The sequence below is a fragment of the Budorcas taxicolor genome, chromosome 19 (genome assembly GCF_023091745.1).
Source record: "Budorcas taxicolor isolate Tak-1 chromosome 19, Takin1.1, whole genome shotgun sequence".
In the NCBI taxonomy this organism is placed as follows: domain Eukaryota; kingdom Metazoa; phylum Chordata; class Mammalia; order Artiodactyla; family Bovidae; genus Budorcas; species Budorcas taxicolor.
This window is the reverse complement of record NC_068928.1, coordinates 44599515-44620438: the sequence shown is the minus strand read 5'-3', so window position 1 is coordinate 44620438 and position 20924 is coordinate 44599515. Positions and strand designations below refer to the sequence as shown.

At 46.3% G+C, this 20924-nt stretch overlaps 1 pseudogene; it reads right to left on the bottom strand.

Moving 5' to 3' along the window:
• Positions 1–15089, bottom strand: part of LOC128065454 (39S ribosomal protein L13, mitochondrial-like) — a 49824-nt pseudogene extending 34735 nt beyond the window's left edge.
• Between the last annotated feature and the right edge of the window lie 5835 nt (positions 15090–20924).

Below are 20924 nucleotides of genomic sequence, written 5' to 3'. Positions count from 1 at the left end.
CCCCTTAAATCTATTTCTCACTTCCACTGTATAGTCATAAGGATTTGATTTAGGTCAAACCTGAATGGTCTAGTGGTTTTCCCCTCTTTCTTCAATTTAAGTCTGAATTTGGCAATAAGGAGTTCATGATCTGAACCATAGTCAGTTCCCAGTCTCGTTTTTGCTGACTGTATAGAGCTTCTCCATCTTTGGCTGCAAAGAATATAATCAACCTGATTTCGGTGTTGACCATCTGGTGATGTCCATGTGTAGAGTATTCTCTTGTGTGGTTGGATGCTATGACCAGTGTGTTCTCTTGGCAAAACTCTATTAGCCTTTGCCCTGCTTCATTCTGTACTCCAAGGCCAAATTTGCCTGTTACTCCAGGTGTTTCTTGTCTTCCTACTTTTACATTCCAGTCCTCTATAATGAAAAGGACATCTTTTTGGGTGTTAGTTCTAGAAGGTCCAGTCAGTCAGTCAGTCAGTCAGTCAGTTCAGTCACTCAGTCATGTCCAACACTTTGCTACCCCATGAATCGCAGCACGCCAGGCCTCCCTGTCCATCACCAACTCCCAGAGTTCACTCAGACTCATGTCCATCGAGTCAGTGATGCCATCCAGCCATCTTATCTTCTGTCATCCCCTTCTCCTGCCCCCAGTCCCTCCCAGCATCAGGGTCTTTTCCAATGAGTCAACTCTTCGCATGAGGTGGCCAAAGTATTGGAGTTTCAGCGTTAGTATCAGTCCTTCCAATGAACACCCAGGACTGATCTCCCTTAGGATGGATTGGTTGGATCTCTTTGCAGTCCAAGGGACTCTCAAGAGTCTTCTCCAACACCACAGTTCAAAAGCATCAATTCTTCGGCGCTCAGCTTTCTTCACAGTCCAACTCTCACATCCATACATGACCATGGGTCTTCACAAAATCATTCAACTTCAGCTTCTTCAGCGTTACTCATCAGGGCATAGACTTGGATTACTGTGATACTGAATGGTTTGCCTTGGAAATGAACAGAGATAATTCTGTTGTTTTTGAGATTGCATCCGAGTACTGCATTTCGGACTCTTTTGTTGACTATGATGGTTACTCCATTTCTTCTAAGGGATTCCTCCCTACAGTACTAGATATAATGGTCATCTGAGTTAAATTCACCCATTCCAGTCCATCTTAGTTTGCTGATTCCTAGAATGTCGATGTTCACTCTTGTCATCTCCTGTTTGACCACTTCCAATTTGCCTTGATTCATGGACCTAACATTCCATGTTCCTATGCAATATTGCCATGAAATTAAAAGACGCTTACTCCTTGGAAGGAAAGTTATGACCAACCTAGATAGCATATTAAAAAGCAGAGACATTACTTTGTCAACAAAGATCCATCTAGTCAAAGCTATGGTTTTTCCAGTAGTCATGTATAAATGTGAGAGTTAGACCATAAAGAAAGCTGAGTGCTGAAGAATTGGTGCTTTTGAACTGTGGTGTTGGAGAAGACTCTTGAGAGTCCCCTGGACTGCAAGGAGATCCAACCAGTCCCTCCTAAAGGAGATCAGCCCTGGGTGCTCATTGGAAGGAATGATGTTGAGGCTGAAACTCCAATACTTTGGCCACCTGATGTGAAGAGCTGACTCATTGAAAAAGACCCTGATGCTGGGAAAGATTGAGAGCAGGAGGAGAAGGGGACGGCAGAGGATAAGATAGCTGGATGGCATCACCGACTCGATGGACGTGAGTTTGGGTGAACTCCAGGAGTTGGTGATAGACAGGGAAGCCTGGTGTGCTGCGGTTCATGGGGTCACAAAGAGTTGGACACGACTGAGAGACTGAACTGAACTGAAAAGGGAGGACAAGAGGTAGCCAGGTCATATAGAAACTGGCTTTACATCTGGGTGACCCTGAGCACAAATAAGAAATGGGGGCTAGGGGAACAGGGCCTCTCATCTCCAAGAAATGTAAACCCAAGGCAGGACCTGTGGAATGTTCAAGGATTTGTGGGATGTTCAAGGATTTGTGGGATGCAGAAGATTGAAACAATAATTTAGTGCCTGGTACCCTGGGTAGGCACTCAAGAAATATATTTTGAATGGATAAATGAGTTGGGTCAAGTGTGTTGGAGATAAGAACAGAAGGAAGAGCAGGACCAACAGGGGTACCAACAGCCACATCTGCCATGCTGAATGTGGACCAAGATGGCAGCTCCCAGGGTAATACTAATAGCTAACCCTGAAAGAGTACTTCCCATGTGCCCCAAGGACACTGCTCTAAATGTCAAACCCACAGTTCTGTTACAATTACCTCTGTTTTACAGGGGGCTTCCCAGGTGATAAAGAACCTGCCTGCCAGTGCAGGAGACCTAAGAGATGCAGGCTCAATCCCTGGGTTGGGAAAATCCCCTGGAGTAAGAATGGCAACCCACTCCAGTATTCTTGCCTAGAGAATGGACAGAGGACTCTGACGGGCTACAGTCTACAGGTTCATAAAGATTTGGACATGACCGAAGCAACTTAGCACGTGTGCACTGTTTTACAGACAAACTGAGACACAGAGAAATCAAGAGGCTGGCTCAAGTTTTCATAAACCCAAGCATTTCGACCTCTGTGCCCATATCACTAACCACTGTGACCCCCTGCCTCTCAATTTACTCTAGAGAGGGAATACCCTCAACTTTCAGGTAATGTGCTGATTTTTCAGGTCAGGTATTATGTTTGTGGCTTTTCTGAAGTTTGTTTAGTTCGTAGGTTCTCCTTAAGACTCCTTCACTGGTCTCACCTTTTTGTTGACATTATCACCTGTCTCTTCAGCAGCTCCAAGCTGTTCGCCAATTTGGTTCAAAATCAAAACAATATCAGCAGTTAGGAAAGAGGCGGAGATGGAGAAACAGAACAGAATGAGGCTCTGTTTTGGAGATCACAGTCAAAGGACTTCCTAATAGTTCAGTTGTGGGAATGAGAATAAAAAGTATACCCCCTGGGACTTCCCTGGTGATTCAATGGTTAAGAGTCCACCTGCCAATGCAAGACACACGGGTTCGATGCCTAGTTGGGAAGATCCCACATATTGTGGAGCACCTAAGCCCATGCAACCACAACTACTGAGCCGACACTCTAGAGCCCAAGCTGTACAAGAGAAGCCACTGCTATGAGAAACCCATACACCACACCTGGAGAAAGCCCACGCCGCAATGAAGACCCACTGCAGCCAAAAATAAATAAGTAAATAAATAATTTACACTACAAATCAAATGATAACGATGCATACAAAGTGAAAGATATAATGACTGCAAAAGCCACGAGTGATGCCCTAAAGCAAAGGAAATAGAGGAAGGGAAGGAAGAGAGCTGGCGATTAAGAGGTTGCAGATTGAACCAGCCCTGAGGTGGTACCTGTTGCCTGGAGCTTCATGCCACTCTGCACCAGTACAGGGTTCCAGCTGAAACCCCCAGCCGGTGCTCTTGCTGTGAGCACGAGGGACAGCCTGGGTTATGCCTCTCGCCCAGGCAGAGTTGTCTTCGAGTCCCTGTGGCGGATGCTGTGAGGTACCATCCAAATCCCCAGCTGTTGGGAAGGCCAACCAGAAGATGCCTTCAGCTGTCACCCCTCTTTGGGCATCACGTCGGCTGAAAGGAACAGTCTCCCCCAAGGTCATACCTCCTTCCAGAGGCCTCTGATCTCCAGCAACCACTGACTGTTCCACGTGATGTTATATAAGCCAGGCCCCCTGGCCCAGCTGAAGATGAGGCTGACGGGCCGCTTAAGCTCTGGGCACCCCGTGAGGCTGGCTGAGGCTTTCACTGAGACTCTGTCACCTCTCAACCTCTCCCTCTGCCCCGTCTGGCTTCTGTTCCTTCCTTTTCACAGGTATTGATCCCCAAAACCCTCCTAACAATCTTTCTTCATGAGATCCAGCCCCTGGCCCCATCTTAGTCTCTGCTTCCTGGGGAACTTAACCTGCAGCAATCACTTCTACTCTCAGTGGTGTCCTAGTTAGAATACTAAATGGTACGGTCACCCTAGCTCCATGAGACCAACCAGGTCACAACTCTTTGTAGTTACTTATTTAGTGACACTAGATTGGAAGCCTCCTGCAGCAGGCAATGTAGAATCATGCAGAATCCAGGACTTGTCATAGCAGGCACTCAATAAGTGTTTGTTGAATGGATGGATTAAGCACCTTATCTGAGCGTTTAAAGACCGGGAGAGCTGGGGGGCAGGGGAGGGAAAACAAAGCTGCTCTGAGCCCCTAAAACACAAGTAGCATCAGGACACATGCATCCACCACCTTCCGACAAAGGTTCGCACAGTCAAAGCTTGGTTTTTCCAGTAGTCATGTCATATAATCATGCAAAGAAGGCTGAGCGCTGAAGAATTGATGCTTTGGAACTGTGGTGTTGGAGAAGACTCTTAAGAGTCCCTTGGACAGCAAGGAGATCCAACCAGTCATTCCTAAAGGAAATCAACTCTGAATACTCATTGGAAGGACTGAGGCTGAAGCTGAAGCTCCAGTACTTTGGCCACCTGATGCGAAGGACAAACTCATTGGAAAAGACCCTGATGTTGGGAAAGATTGATTGCAGGAGGAGAAGAGAATGACAGAAGATGAGATAGTTGGATGGCCTCATTGATTTAATGAACATGAGTCTGAGCAAACCCCGGGAGATTTTGAAGGACAGTGGAAGACTGGTGTGCCGCAGTCCATTGGATCGCAGAGTCAGACACAACTCAAGACAGCAAGTACTAAATCATAAAAGTGGCCCTGGGTTCAGGGGTCCATCCCTTCCTGGGTAAAGGTCATGATATGAAGCTGACCCTCTAGAGACAGTGGCCTCAGATTGGTAGCCTGCTCCACACCAGGTAGGCAGAGAGCTGGATGCTGGGTCAGAAGAGAACCTGCCTTGTAGACTGCCCCGCCCCTTGCACAGCAGACAGCTACCCACCCTCCTGGATGTGGTTCTCAGGAGACCCAGGTCTCCAAAGCTGGAGGTGTCCCAGAGAAGTTCCAGGCCAAGCTGCCTCTCCACCCACCCTGTCGCTTCCCATTCTTATCTCCTGTTAGTCAGAGGGGCCTTGGCAGCCGCGGGAAGCTCACACACAAAGCAGAATTCCAGGAACTCCAGGCTGAGCAGAGTCCTGGCTGTTTTCTCAGTTCCTTTTTGCTCCTTCTTAAAGGTCTCTGGTTAAGCCCTGTGACCTTCCAGGCAAAATCCTGGTTGATGGTCTTTATGTTGCCCCCCTCCCTCCCCCCACAATTACACTTCTCTTCAGCAGCTTCTGAGAATCCTAGAAGGTCACCCTGCTGGAAAGGACCGCATATAGATAGTGAAAGAGGAAGCTGAGAGGCTCCTAAAGAGGCGGCCTCCATCTAACTGATTCCCACCTGCCCAGGCTGCATCTCCCCAGCGTCCCCAGCCTCCAGAAATGCAGCCACTAATTAGGTACTAAGTAATACTGGGCACTGGAACAAGAACACCTTCACTCTTGCATGCCTGACCCTTTTTAGGTGGAACAGAAAAAGGTAGAGGGGAGGATTGCTGATAACAATAAAAAGGCTGGGATATGAAAGGAAAAGGCAGAGAGGACTTTCCCTGGTGGTCCAGTGGTTAAGAATCTGCCTTCCAATGCAGGAGATGGGAGTTCGATCCCTGGTCTGGGAACTGACATGCTACATCCCGTGGAGCAACTTAAGCCCACACACAGAGAAGCCTTCACTGCAACAGAGAGCCTGCATCCTGCAACTAAAACCCCACATGATGCAACTAAAACCTACCTGATGCAGCCAAAAGTAAATAAATACATATTTAAAAAAACAAACAAACAAACAAAACAGAGAGTTCTGCAGCCCACCCCAGCAGCACAAAGGAAAATAGAGATTTTTTCCAGAAGGATGAAGACTACCAAAACTGAGGGTCTGAGTGCCAAGTGATGGGAAGATTAGGTACCGGTGACTTTGGGCAAAGAGAGAATGACCTGAATTGCTTTGGAGGTTTTAGGCAGAGACAATTCTAGCTTGTGATTCATCCTATGATTTTGGTGATGCAACAATTCAGAGCAAGTGTATATACGTGCATTATAACCCCCCTTCCTTGTCCCATCCCTACTCTTCCCTCTCTGGAGCCACAGAAAAGAACTCTGGGTAGGAGGGACTCATCCTGCCTTGGCATGAAATGTCCATGTATTTATTGATTCATTTCTTCCTTCAGCAGAGATTTTTTTTTAAGCAACTGTTTCAGATCTTGATGAAACTACTGGAACCAAGGTAGATACAGTGTCTGCCCTCATGGTGTGTACAGTCCAATGGGGACAGTTAAATGATTCCACATGGGACTTTCCAGATGGTCCAGTGATTCAAACTCCACCCTCCCAATGCAGGGGGCCCAGGTTTGATCCCTCATCAGGAAACTAGATCCCACATGCTGCAACTAAGAATTCTCATGCTGCAACTAAGATCCCGAATGCCACAACTAAGACCTGGTGGATCCTTTCACAAAAAAATAAATAAATAATTTTAAATACACATAACATAAAAAGGAGTACATCAAGGCTGTATATTGTCACCCTGTTTATTTAACTTATATGCAGAGTACATCATGAGAAACGCTGGGCTGGAAGAAGCACAGGCTGGAATCAAGACTGCCAGGAGAAATTTCAATAACCTCAGATATGCAGATGACACCACCCTTATGGCAGAAAGTGAAGAGGAACTAAAAAGCCTCTTGATGAAAGTGAAAGAGGAGAGTGAAAAAGTTGGCTTAAAGCTCAACATTCAGAAAATGAAGATCATGGCATCTGGTCCCGTCACTTCATGGGAAATAGATGAGGAAACAGTGGAAACAGTGGAAACAGTGTCAGACTTTATTTTGGGGGGCTCCAAAATCACTGCAGATGGTGATTGCAGCCATGAAATTAAAAGACGCTTACTCCTTGGAAGAAAAGTTATGACCAACCTAGACAGCATATTGAAAAACAGAGACATTACTTTGCCAACGTAGGTCCGTCTAGTCAAGGCTATGGTTTTTCCACTGGTCATGTATGGATGTGAGAGTTGGACTGTGAAGAAAGCTGAGCGCCAAATAATTGATGCTTTTGAACTGTGGTGTTGGAGAAGACTCTTGAGAGTCCCTTGGACTGCAAGCAGATCCAACCAATCCATTCTGAAGGAGATCAGCCCTGGGATTTCTTTGGAAAGTGAAGTCACTCAGTCGTGTCCAACTCTTTGCGACCCCATGGACACCAGGCTCCTCCGTCCATGGGATTTTCTAGGCAAGAGTACTGGAGTGGGTTGCCATGCTAAAGCTGAAACTCCAGTACTTTGGCCACCTCATGCGAAGAGTTAGCTCATTGGAAAAGACTCTGATGCTGAGAGGGATTGGAGGCAGGAGGAGAAGAGGACAATAGAGGATGAGATGGCTGGATGGCATCACTGACTCAATGGACGTGAGTCTAAGTGAACTCTGGGAGTTGGTGATAGACAGGGAGGCCTGGCGTGCTGCGATTCATGGGGTCACAAAGAGTCGGACACGACTGAGCGACTGAACGGAACTGAACTTAAAATTAAAAAAAAAAAAATTCCACAATAGTGTAGGTTAAAGTGCCATGTGGACAGAAAAAAGAGAGAGTGCTAAGGAAGCACAGATAAGGGAACTGTCAGAGGGACCTGTGAGTGAGGGATGAAGTCAAGTCTAACCCAACCTAGGGGATGACAATGAGTTCATCAGATGACAACGCCTCGGACTCAGAGAAACTGTCTCCAAGATTATACATCTAGTGACAGTCCCTAGCTGAATCTCATCTCTATTAACTGTGTTTGAATCCTGACTTTGCCACTTTCTAGCAAAGTATCCTTGGGTAAGTTACTTAACTCCTCAGTTTCCCCATCTATAAAATTGGGATAATAAGATCCCTGCCTCATTTGACTGTTTGGAAAAGTAAATGTATTAGCAATTCCTAAAGTGTGGTCCAGGGAGCCCTGCAAGTCCTCAGGATTTTGTCTGGGGGTCCAGGAAGTCAAAACTGTTTTCATAGTAACAGTAAAACATTATTTACCTTTATTGCTCTCCAGTGCTTTCCAAAGACCATATGATGTGCGACAAGATTGAATGCTGAAGATGTGTGAATCCAGCCGTCTTTGATTAAATTAGATGTTACAAGGAATCACAAAAATATTTTTTAGAAAAGAATGTCACCCTTTTTACCAAATATTTTTTTATTTTGGAAAATAACAGTTATTTTTGCAAAGAATGTTATTTATACCGACATGCAATCGGTTTGTTATTAGTATTTTTAATGAATGCCGTTTAAATTTTTCTCCATTTCAATTTCTAATACCTTGCATGCGTGCTAAATCACTTCAGTCATGTCCAACTCTTTGTGACCCTATGGACTGTAGCCTGCCAGCCTCCTATGTCCACAGGATTCTCTAGGCAAGAATGCTGGAGTGGGTTGCCATTCCCCCCTCAAGGAGATCTACCCGACCCAGGGAATGAACCCACGTCTGCTGCGGCTTCTGCATTGCAGGTGAATTCTTTACCGCTGAACAACTAGAGAAGCGCATTATCAGTAAATACCCCAGCGGTGTGCTGGAGTCGGCTTGCACTGGCTTGGGACTGTATTGTGCTGGGGTCGGCTTGCACTGGCTTGGGACTGTATTGTGCTGGAGTCGGCTTGCACTGGCTTGGGACTGTACTGTGTTGGCGTCGGCTTGCACTGGCTTGGGACTGTATTGTGCTGGAGTCGGCTTGCACTGGCTTGGGACTGTACTGTGTTGGCGTCGGCTTGCACTGGCTTGGGACTGTACTGGGACTTGTTGACTGTGCACGTCTCTCCCCATTTCACATTTGGTTATTTCTGAGGGAATCTTAAAATGGGCCACAGTGGAAGAGTTTACACCGTGGGAATTGGCAAATACTACAGATCAGGATTTTTCTCCCAGAGAACCAGATATTAAGCATCACACCACGAGATATAATCCACAGAAATAAAACCTTTTTGGAGGTTCTCAAAAATTTTTGAGTCAGCAAAAAAGCTTGAGAACCACTGAGTTAAGTACTCACAAAATACTTAAATCAGTACTAAAAGGTAGGTCTGCAATAATTAATTATCAATAATTAATCTCCACCAAATCTCAAAGTTCAAGGATTTAAGCATTAATGGATGGCCTTATTTTTTTGTTTCTATGTTTCTTTAACTTTATTTCTTGTGATATGCAGGCTCACTGGTTGCAGGAGGTTTAGTTACTCCTCAGCATGTGAGATGTCAGTTCCCCAGCCAGGGACTGAACCCATGTCCCCTGGCTTTACGAGATGGATTCTTCACCACTGGACAACCAGGGAAGTCCCTTTTGTTTTTCAGTTTCCAAGCTCCCAGATGCTCCTTTGGGGCCCATATCTCTGCTTGCCCCCACCCCCAACCTCACCCTTCCATTTGACTGAGGCCCCTCTCAGCTCTCTCAAGAAAGGTTCTCTTCTCCAGGGCCTTGAGGCACCACCCACCCTCTGAGCACAGCTGGACAACTCTGCCAGAGGCTTTCTACCACCTACTCAGCACAGAGAGCCCATTTGTGAAATATGCTCTTGTTTACATTTGCAACCACCAAGCTAATTGTCTGTGTCTTTTGCTAAAAGCTGTGGGTGATAACAGGCCCACTGGTGGTTGTAGGGACTGTGCAGAAGGTTCTGGCTTTGAAATCTCCTCGAAGGCCTACTTGGGTTTGGTCATTTCATCATCTTATGCTTTAAGAGCATTATTGAGCAAGTCTCAACCAGATTAAGAAAATCTGACTAAGGGTACTGCCTGAATGCCCCTGGCAAAGGCATTTCTAAGTATCTCCAGAGCAGGCAATGACAAAGAGGCCGGGCATCTGGGGAATTCAAGTGGAAGAGCTTTCGTGAGAGAAAGCAAGTTGGAAACATTTCATCCAAAAAAAAAACCAAACAAACAATACAAAACCAAAACCCTTTCATGACCAGAAGCTCAATGAAATCTAAGCATAAGAATTACCAAACAGGAACTTCCCAGGTAGTCCAGTGGTTAAAGCTCTGTGCTGCCAATGCAGGGGATATGGGTTCAATCCCTAGTTGGGGGACTAAGATCCCACATGCCATGAGCCACAGCCTAAAGATTAAAAAAAAAAATTACCAAGGAAGTAGTAAATGATAAACAAGCTGTCTAGGAAGAAATACAGAGAATATGACCATTTCAATACCAAAGATGAGTGAGGATACAAAAATAAACATCGAATACAGTATAGAAAGCCTCATCTTTTCTCCTTGCTTTGTTTCCATCAGTGCTTCCCAACCTGTCATTTGAATATCACCATCATGGTTTCCCTCCCTCCTCTGAATTCCCACCTATGTTGTTATTTATTTAGCATTCTTCTCTAAATTAACTCACTTTTTTTTTCAACTTAAATTATTTGGAAAGGAACCTTCATACTTTGATTGTAGATGGAAAATATATGTAAAAGTAGAGCAAATAAAACCAAATCTTGTTATTTTTAAATTCTAGCGAAGCAGAATCTGGGATCTGCCAAAGCCTCTAAATCAAGACCGACACTCTCTGTCTTAAAGAGATTAGCAGGTATTAGAGAGCGTATTAAAAACATATTGACACTATAGTGAGACTTTCTCACCAAAGTGAGATTCTTCTTGACTTCATTAGAAGAACTGAAAGAAGGTGTGATCCACTTCTAGGAATTTATCCTATGGCTTTCTGCTCTACAGAATGTCACTCCCTGACGCAAGAACTGGATCTGTTGTGCTCACTACTCTACACACACACACACACACACACACACACACACACACCCCATGTCGAGAGCTGGTCTGGTGCTACAAGTGCTCAGGAAACATTTGTGGAATGCATGGATTGATTAATATGCAAAATGAAATTGGTACAAAGATATTTATTGCAACAATTCTTCTAATAGGAAACGGGTTGAAAACAAGTAAGCCCATCAATAGGGGGCCAGGTAAATTACATACCAGCGGTACAACAGGATAGAATGAGGCATGTACGATATGGAACTCACTGATATGTAAAGTGAAATAAAGTACAGAGCTGTTGTGTATAGCATGGTTCCATTTATTTTTTAAAAAGAGGACACATGAATTTATGTATTTGTAGATGCATGAAACACATCTGGAAAAATACACAAGAAACTGTATTGGGGAGTTGTTTTTTTTTAATATTTTCTTTTTCTTATTCTTTTTATTATTTTTTTCAGTTTCTTTTTTGGCCCTACCACATCAACATGTGGGATCTTAGTTCCTCAACCAGGGATTGAACCCCAAGCTCCCTACATTGGAAGTTTGGAGTTTTAACTGCTGGACTGCCAGGGAAGTCCCCAAACTGTGCATTTTTGAATGGTTGCTTCAAAGGAGGGAAATCTGGGGGCAGAGGTGGAACACACACTTCTGAAATTTGTACATAGTACACACATCAACTATTCAAGGGATAGATAAACCTGAAGAATGAACTGGAAAGAAAACAGTTTTCTCAGCATGGGGTCCAGTGATGCTGAGAGCTGTGGGCCACCATGCATTGTCCAGGTCACCCCTGGAGAATCATGTGCCCACTTTGGGTCTATAGGAAAGCTTTACCCATGTGGCACAGATTTCATGAAAGCATTCTCATCTGCTCAGACATCTGCCCTAACCTCTGAATCTTAATGCCTGGTTTTTTCTACACCTAATTTGAGCATATTTTATCTTGATTGGCTAAAGCATATCTTGGCCTTGACTGGTCCATCAGCAATGGAGTCAGGCAGTCCTTGACTGACATTTCCAGCATCTTTTCCAGCTCATGAAGTCACTCATCTCCTTCCCAGGCAAGGTTTCCTTTCTCAGGAAATAGGAGTGGCACTCTCGGCTGACTTGGGCTACAGACCTGTCTTTCTGTACTGTTTCCACACGTTACACAATCTCTCATAAGCAAATGCTTATCATACATTTAGGCTTTTGACACAGTGTGATTCCATTCTGGGGCTATTTTTAACCATTGGGAATTCTCAAGTGGGATAAATTTTTACCAACCTGGGAAAATGGTTGTAGGACAGTTTCATGAGGTCATCAGGGACTCAAAGCCCACATAGCTTTCAGCTCTCCCATCAGAGAATGGAGTTTTCATGTTTATGCTCCAACACTGGCTGCTACACCTCCTGGCAGTGAGTATGCATTCTAGACTGAAGAAGGATGATAAAACAAAGGGTATGTGCTGGCTGCCCTGGTCCTCTTTAGCAAGTTTTCCCAAGAACCCCACCCAGAGACTTCCATGTACATCTCACTGGCTAGCGTTTTGTGACATGAACTTCCTGGCTACAAGAGAGTCCAGGAAACATTTAAAATGAAGCAGGTCGCCACTACGAACAGAATTAGAATTTCAGTTTTAAAGAACGACAGACAAGACAACCTATGTGTGAAAGATAGTGTTATTATTATTAATATTATTATTATTTTGACTGTGCTAGGTCTTCATTGCAGTGCACAGTCAATTAGTTGCATCACATCGGCTTTCTCTGATAGCTCAGTTGGTAAAGAATCCACCTGCAATGCAGGAGACCCAGGTTCGATTCCTGGGTCGGGAAGATCCCCTGGAGAAGGGATAGGCTACCCACTCCAGTATTCTTGGGCTTCCCTTGTGGCTCAGCTGGTGAAGAATCCACCTGCAATGTGGGAGACCTGGGTTCAGTCCCTGGGTTGGGAAGATCCCCTGGAGAAGAGAAAGGCTACTCACTCCAGTATTCTGGCCTGGAGAATTCCATGGACTTAATTAACTGAAATAGGCTTTCTCTAGTTGTGGCACACGGGCTCTAGAGTATGTGGGCTTAGTTCCCCCACAGCCTGTGGGATCTTAGTTTCCTAATCAGGGATCCAACCCATGTCCCCTGCACTGGAAGGTGATTTCTTAACCACTGGACCACCAAGGAAGTCCCTAAAAGGTATCATTTTAAACTGACATTATATTAGTTACTATTCCCTGGTGGCTCAGATGATAAAGAATCTGCCTGAAATGCAGGAGACCCGGCTTCGATCCCTGGATCAGGAAGATTCCCCTGGAGAAGGGAATGGCTACCCACCCCCGTATTCTTGCCTTGAGAATTCCATGGACAGAGGAGCCTGGCAGGATACAGTCCTTGGGGTTGCAAAGAATCAGACACAACTGAGTGATTAACACACTTCACTACATTAGTTTATTAGTAGGCATAGTTTATCCATCCTGGTAGATAAGGGGAGGGAAGGCAGAATGGCACAGAGTTGAAATTGAATAAGGAATATATTGAGGGGAACAGCAGGGGAATAAAGTTAGAAGATGGAACCTGGGAAGCCACTAGGAACAGATCTGAAGTGGTGGACAATGGGGAGTCACAGCAGGTTCCTGATCTGAGGAATGGTTTTTGAGCCAATTCAGTTCAACACATATTTACTGAAGACCAATGCATCGCAGCGATGAAAAGCTGCCCTCTTAACAGACAGCCTCAGGGTGCTGTGTGTTAAGAGATGAGGCAGTGAACTAGGAATTGCAGTGAGTGGAGAGGAAGCATTTCATCAGGGCCTTGAAGGATGGGTGTGATTTGACCGGCAGAGGCAGGAGACACGCGTTGCTGTAGGCAGGACAGCCTTGGGTCTAGACGCACAAGACGTGGGATGGTCTAGGACAATGGGAGTCGTACAGAAGGGTGTCTGCTGGGACGTGGGGAAAATTAAGAGCAAAAAAAGGTAAGCGGGGGCTGGATTGCAAGGACTGAGAGCCAGATAACACGAGTATACTTATCAGTAGGCAATGGAAAGTTTTGAGCGATAGAGAATCACAACAGACAATAGGAAGGATCATAATAGAAATGACAGGAAGCGAGAGGAAATGGTGGGACATCACGGGGGCCCTGGCGGAAAAGGGGGCCGAAGGGAGGCCACAGGCAGGCCATTATGGAGACAGGATCCACGTGACTTGAGTGAGCAGGCGAGAGGAAGCCAGGACACTCCTGAGAGGGATGGTGATGTCATCAACAGAGCGAGATGCACAAGGCACAGGTTTGGGGGACTACTTATAGGCAGCAGCTTCCCTGATAGCTCAGTAGGTAAGGAATCTGCCTGCAATGCAGGAGACCCCGGTTTGACTCCTGGGTCAGGAAGATATGCTGGAGAAGGGATAGGCTACTGGAGAAGGGATAGGCTACCCACTCCAGTATTCTGGCCTGGAGAATTCCATGGACTCCAGGGTCCATGGAGTCACAAAGTCGGACACGACCGAGTGACTTTCACTTTCTTTCACTTTTAGAGGCAGCAAGAATTCGGAAATGCTCTCTGGGCCCCTGGAAATTCCAGTTTGCAGCTCAGGCTCGAGGTCAGAGCTGAAGGTGTTCATGTGGAAGTGAACAGTCAAGAAGGACAACTAACAGGGCTAGATGCCCCTCAGATAAAATTAACTGGCCAAAGTTAACACTCCTCTTCCTCCCAGAACCTGTCTCCTCCTATGGCTCATGACCTCGGCAGTATCAGCAGGGATTCGCAGCCCCCATCTTCCATCCACACCTGAAGATCCGACTTACATTCTCAATTCTGAATCTCTCTGTATTTTGCTAGTCTGTCCTGGCTCCCCATCCCCTTGCTCTGTGGGAGTCCAGCCCCTATCGCCCGTCACCTGGTTTATGACAAAGCCTCTCCCATGGGCCTCCTAGTTTGTAGCCTGCTCCACCACCCCAACCCTTTCACACTGCAGAGAAACATCTCTAAAATTGTGTTCCAGAAATGTCTTTTCCCCAGTCCAGCCTAAGGACACAAGGCTGTCTGCAGTTCAGAGTGCAGCCTGAGGGGCCAGCCTGAGGCTCGCTCTCTCTCCTCATCCTTTGCATTCCACACCCAATTCCTTAATGTGCCTTGATGTGCCCCTTGGCTCCATGCCTTTGTACTTGTTATTCCTTCCACCTGAATGTTCTTCCCACCTCATTCACCTGGCTCATTGCTAGTGTACTTGGCAGCAGTCGGCTCCAGTGTCACCTCCTCCAGGAAGCCCTCTAAGCCTCCCTTGATCTCTTCTAAATGTTCTTTCTTCACCCAGGACTTCTTCCACTCTCCACATTGTATTGCAGCCTTGTCTGTCTCCTCTTTGAGGGCAGGCCTCATGACTCATTCATCCCTCACTATCATCAAAGGCTTTAATCAAGTGCCTCGCACACATGAGGCACTCAATTAATGCTTGTGGAATGATGGAATCAAGTCAGGAATAGATGAGATCTCCAAAGGAGAAAGTACAGAGAGGTAGGGGCTTAGCACTGAAACTTGGGGTGTGTCTCAATCTTTAGGAATGGGAGAATGAGCCACAGCATGGCCAAAAAATAAAAGAATGAGAAAAAGAAGTCGAGGCAGAAAGTACAGTATCTGTGAAACCTCAGGAAGAGAATGGGCAGAAAAAATACCATTTTAATTGTCTCCATAGTTTTGCCTTTTTCAGAATGTCATATAGTCAGGATCATATAATATGTAATCTTTTCATATTGTCTTTCTCTTAATAATATGCATTTAAGTCTTGTAAGTAATATGCATATAAATACATAAGTAATGTGCATTTAAATCTTTTCATGTCAGATAGTTCATTTTAGCACTGAATAGTATTTCATTATCTGGATGTATCATAATTTTATTTATTTATTACTATGGAGATAGTAAAAATATCAGTGGCTGCCAAGCTTTTGGGGGGTGGTGGGGTGGGAAGAGGGAGGAATGAACAGAGCACAGAGGATTTTTAGGGCAGTAAAAATACTCTGTATGATATAATAATGATGAATCATACACTTGTCCAAATCCACAGAATGTACAACAGCCAGAGTGAACCCTATGGAAAGTGTGGACTTTGGGTCATTACAGTGTGTCATGTAGATTCATGGACTATAATAATAGAGGTAGCACTCGGGTGGCTGATGTTGATAACTGGGAGGCTATGCATGTGTGGGGGCAGGAAGTAGATGGGAAATCTCTGCACCTTCTGTTCAGTTTCGCTGTGAACCTCAAACTGCTCTAAAAAATTGAGAAGTCTTTTTAAAATGCCAGTGATTGCTGGGAACATTTTCTCCTCTAACTCCCCTTCACCCTGCAAATCTCAGCTTAGCTTCTCAGGGAAGCCTTCTCTGAATCCCTTTCACTCAGTCAGTCCCCGCCTCATCGTCTCCCATCCCATCCCTATGGTGGTTTGGTTGTTGCCCTCCCAATCCAGTCCTCACCTTCTCTGCTCTTCACTGCAGGTGACTGACCCTCGTAGGGTCTGAGCAGGAGACCAGAGGGTGGCAGGTGAAAGCAAAGGAGAATCTTTGCCTGGCTCAGTCCCAAGTGGTATCTATGGAAGTGGACTGCATCTCTTCTGTGGTTTCAGCTTCTTCCAAGTAACCCTGGCCACCAGCCACTGAATACACTGCTTTCTTTCAAGCCAGGACTCATAGTGGATTCCTGGTTACTTCGTCACCTCCTCCTGGGGTTCTCAGCTCTTCCATTCTACCTATAACCAATTCCTTGTAGGAAATTCCATGTTTAAAAATTCAGAGTGAGTTCTGCTTCCCTGGCTGGCCCCTACCTGATGCAGTATACTCTGTCCATCCTCTCAACATCCTCATCATCTGAAATGACTTCAGTCCCCATCCGTAGTCACTCGTTCAAGGCCTACACCCACGCCCCCCTCCCCCTACCCCACACAAACTCTAGACAGGAAGCTCCCTGAGGGCAGGGCAGGGACAAGTCTGAAGGTCCCATACTCCCTCCCCAGGGCCTGATACAGTAGGTGCTCAGAGCATCACAGCAGTGGCTGGCTGCAGATGGGAGCCACAAGAAGTCATCTAACTCTGATGCAATTAGTGAGGGTCTCTGGTGGCTCAGACAGTAAAGCGTCTGCCTACAATGTGGGAGACCCAGGTTCGATCCCTGGGTCAGGAAGATCCCCTGGAGAAGGAAATGGCAACCCACTCGAGTACTCTTGCCTGGAAAATCCCATGGAGGGGCTTGGTGGGCTACAGTCCATGGGGTCCCAAAGAGTCGGATCCAGCTGAGCGACTTCACTCTCTCTCTACAGATAGAAAGGGTGGTGGGCAGAAAGCAACCTACAGGCAGTACATGCTAGTGGGAGATGTAGTGGACACCAGGAGTACTGAGAAGTGTGGTGGCTAAGAGGGGAAAGGAGGCTGGGCCAAGAGTTGAGGGGAAAGCCAGGACAGGGGAAGGGTTTTGTTTTTCTTTTTTCTTCTTTCTTCTTTGTTGGCCTGTTTTTAGGTTGGGTTGAGAAGAAAAAGCTAAAGGGCAGGAGGTGCCTGGATATTCGGGGTGGCACACATGACCTACGGGGTCTCTCAGGAGGATTAAATCTACCAGAAGGGTTTAGGATGATGTTGAGGTGAGTTAGAAGGGGATAACCAATCAGGAAGTGAGAAAAATTTGAGTCAAGCCTTAGCCCAAGGTTCCTGAATAAGCCTAGGAAGGTTCCAAGTTCAGGAAGGGTCTTGAGGATGCCCAGGATCTGCTCTTGGTGACGTCATTTTTGCCCCATGTTTGAGAATTCCCCACCCGCACCCCAGGCTCCATCCTTTGCGAAAATGGACACTTCTCTCCTCAGCCACATCGCCAGGGCTTCTCCTCTTGTCCCATAGCTCTATGGCTTGCGGTCCCATAGCTCTATGGCTTGCGGTCCCATAGCTCTATGGCTTGCCATGCCCTCTTCCATGTCCCCTTTGAAGCAGAATGGATAAGGGGCAATCAGAGTCCAGAATCCACATACAATGGTGTGCTGGGAAATGTTGAACACTCAGCTTGGGGGTAGGTAGCCCTGGTTTATATTGTCTGCCAATTACCATGGTGTAAATATTGACATCATGTCTGATTTCAAGCAACATGAATTCCTGACGGCAGCACAGGAAAAGAGTCCCAGCACAGCACTGTCTGCATCCATGCCCTGTCCTGTCTCCCTGGGCCCCTCTTATACCTCTGGACTGTGTGGCAGCAATGGGGCAGCTTCACGCCTGGGAGGACGACAGCACCATGGCTGCAGCCTCGGCCAGGCCCGGTGGCAAAAGAAAACTGCGTCTCCTTCAGAAACATCCACTGCCACCCCCTAGTCCTCTCTGACCTCAGCCTCACATCCGAATTCTTCTCAAGCATAACTTCAGGATCTCCCAAGAATGTGGGGCCTGAGATCCACAGACACACAGATGATTCACTGGCCAGTTTCTCACTAGATGTGGTTGGACACCATGAACTGTGCTGACAAAGGCAATAAAAACCAGAATATAATTCCCTTTGTTCCAAAGCAAACAGAAATGGAGAAATGATTCAAGAGTGGCACTCTCTCCCTGATGCACAAAAATCACTCAGTCTTCATCACTCTTCTACAGAAATGATTGGGCAATTTACTTCTTAAAGCCCATGGTGTCTTTGTAGAGTCCCGCATGCAGGAGAGCAGAAGCTCTGGGTCGCATATGATTTGAAAGCCAGATCTTCTATTACTTGAGTGTTACTGTTCTCTGAGCCTCAGTTTGTTCATCTGTGAAGTGGGGGTGGTAATAACAATAACCTATTCTATGAAGTTAAGGGTTCTCAACTGGGGGTAATTTTGCTGTCTTTGGGACATTGGTCAATGCCTGAAGACATTTTTTGTTGTCACAACTGGGTGTAGGAGGGTGGTGTTACTGGCATCAAGTGGGCAGAGGCCAGAAGAGCTTTTTTCTTTTTTTTAAACACGGGATATAATCTCCCTTTTTATTTTTTATCTATTTTTATTTTAACTGCACTGGGTCTCCATTGAGGTGCATGGGCTCTCTAGCTATGGCGCTAGGGCTCAGTAGTTGATGCACGCATACCTCTATTTGTGTCATGTAGGCTTAGTTGCCCCGCAGCATGTGGGATCTTAGTTCCCTGACCAGGGATCAAACCTGAGTCCACCGGCTGGATTCTTAACCACTGGCCCTCTGGGGAAGTTCCCAGAAATGCTATTAAACATCTTATAATATATATGATGCCCCCCCCCCCACAACAAAGAATTATCCAATCCAAAATGTCAGCAGTGCCAGATTGGGAAACCCTGGACAGAAGTGAATATTTAGCAAGGTGATTATGCATACAAAGCATTTAGAGGGACTTCCCTGGTGGCCCAGTGGCTAAACTGCTGCTGCTGCTGCTAAGTCGCTTCAGTCGTGTCCAACTCTGTGCGACCCCGTAGACGGCAGCCCACCAGGCTCCCCCGTCCCTGGGATTCTCCAGGCAAGAACACTGGAGTGGGTTGCCATTTCCTTCTCCAATGTATGAAAGTGAAAAGTGAAAGTGAAGTCACTCAGTCGTATCCGACTCCTAGCGACCCCATGGACTGCAGCCTACCAGGCTCCTCCGTTCATGGGATTTTCCAGGCAAGAGTACTGGAGTGGGGTGCCATTGCCTTCTCCGGTGGCTAAGACTACACACTCCTAATGCAAGGGGCCCGGGGTTCAACCCCTGGTCAGAGGACTAGATTCCACACGCTGCAGCTAAAGATTCCTGGCTCAATAAACACAAAAAAATTTTTTAAGGTTTTTTAAAGCACTTATAAATAGCTGATTTATTTTCTGTAAGCTCTCATAAAACAGAAGCTGTTATTCGTTTTGGAAAAGCAGTCTTGCCCTTCCATTTCCAGACTTGAAACATGGAGGTGAGATGTGGAAATCCTTGACTGCTGAGAACCCAGCTCACTGCTCCAGGTGTGAGTCACCCCACAAATACCAGTTTATTTTATTTCGGGCAGAGCTGAGACTGCACAAGTGACTCGGGGCTAGAAACCTTCCCAGGTTGTCATGACTTAGCTGGCTGGGCTGGAAGGAAGTCATTTTACCCTGAAGCACTCCTTCCAAAAGATGCCAGCATTTCAAGGCCTGGAGTCTCTGTGGAGCTCAGAGTGGATTTTATGCTGCCTCTTACCTCAGCCCACACACAGTGGATCTTGGAAAGGCCTTAGGAAACTAGCTGAAAAAACCACGAGGCCCTGCTTGCCCCAAATCTCTCCCTCACTAGCCTGTAGAGGCTCGCTCCTCTCCTGCAACCTAATGTGAAATTCCTTCTTGGAAGTTGCAACTCTGGATCAAGACATTCACTCATTCCCACTAATACACATTAGTGTCAGTGGATAGATTTTGCTGTTGTTGTTCAGTCATGTCCAGCTTTTTGCCACTGCTGAGTTTTTGAAAGTTTCTGGATAGATTTAAAGGTAGATCATCTTGATTGCGGGGGGGAGGGGGGGGTGTGTGTGCAGGGCAAGGGTGAGGGCATCCCACTGACCCAGAGAAGCGTCAAGGGAAGCTGGGTAAAGTACATGGGCACTGGGTGTCATAAAGAAGGAACAGTGAAAGAGGCAGAAGGCTAAGGCGGGCCAGGGAATGTCTGCAAACTCTGGCCCTGTGCCCATGTCTTTCCTGAGAAGCAATATGCCCAGAGGCAAACAGGTGGTGGAAGAGGCAAGCTCTGCATCCAGGCTTGCTGATAGCAACCATCTGGCCAAGCTCCGCCTCTCCCTGACTCACTTAAATGAAAACCCTGGGGTTGGAAGCAGCTTTAAGGGGCCCCCAGCTTCTTCTTTACCCATCATTTCCCACACCAGTCAGTAGCAGAGCCAGTTTATGCAACGGAGACTATCCAACTCTGAAGCATGGGCTCTATTGGGACCATAACCCCGAATGTCTCAGTAGCCAGGCAGATGACATAGGTTAAGTGGTTGAGAGCAAGACTGGGGGAGGGAGGTGGGGGTGTGCTGTGAGGAACTCCAGGCTCTGCTCTAAGGCACACAAATACAATTTTAAGAAAACATTGCACCAGCCAAACAAAACTAATCTATGGCCTGAGTGAGTGGATGAGGCCCTGAGGTTAAGTTTTCTGCCTGAATGAATGGTCTTTCGTATTCCCCTCAACCAAGATGTCTGCTAGAGGCAGATCTCCAGAAACATACATCAAGCTATGAACGAC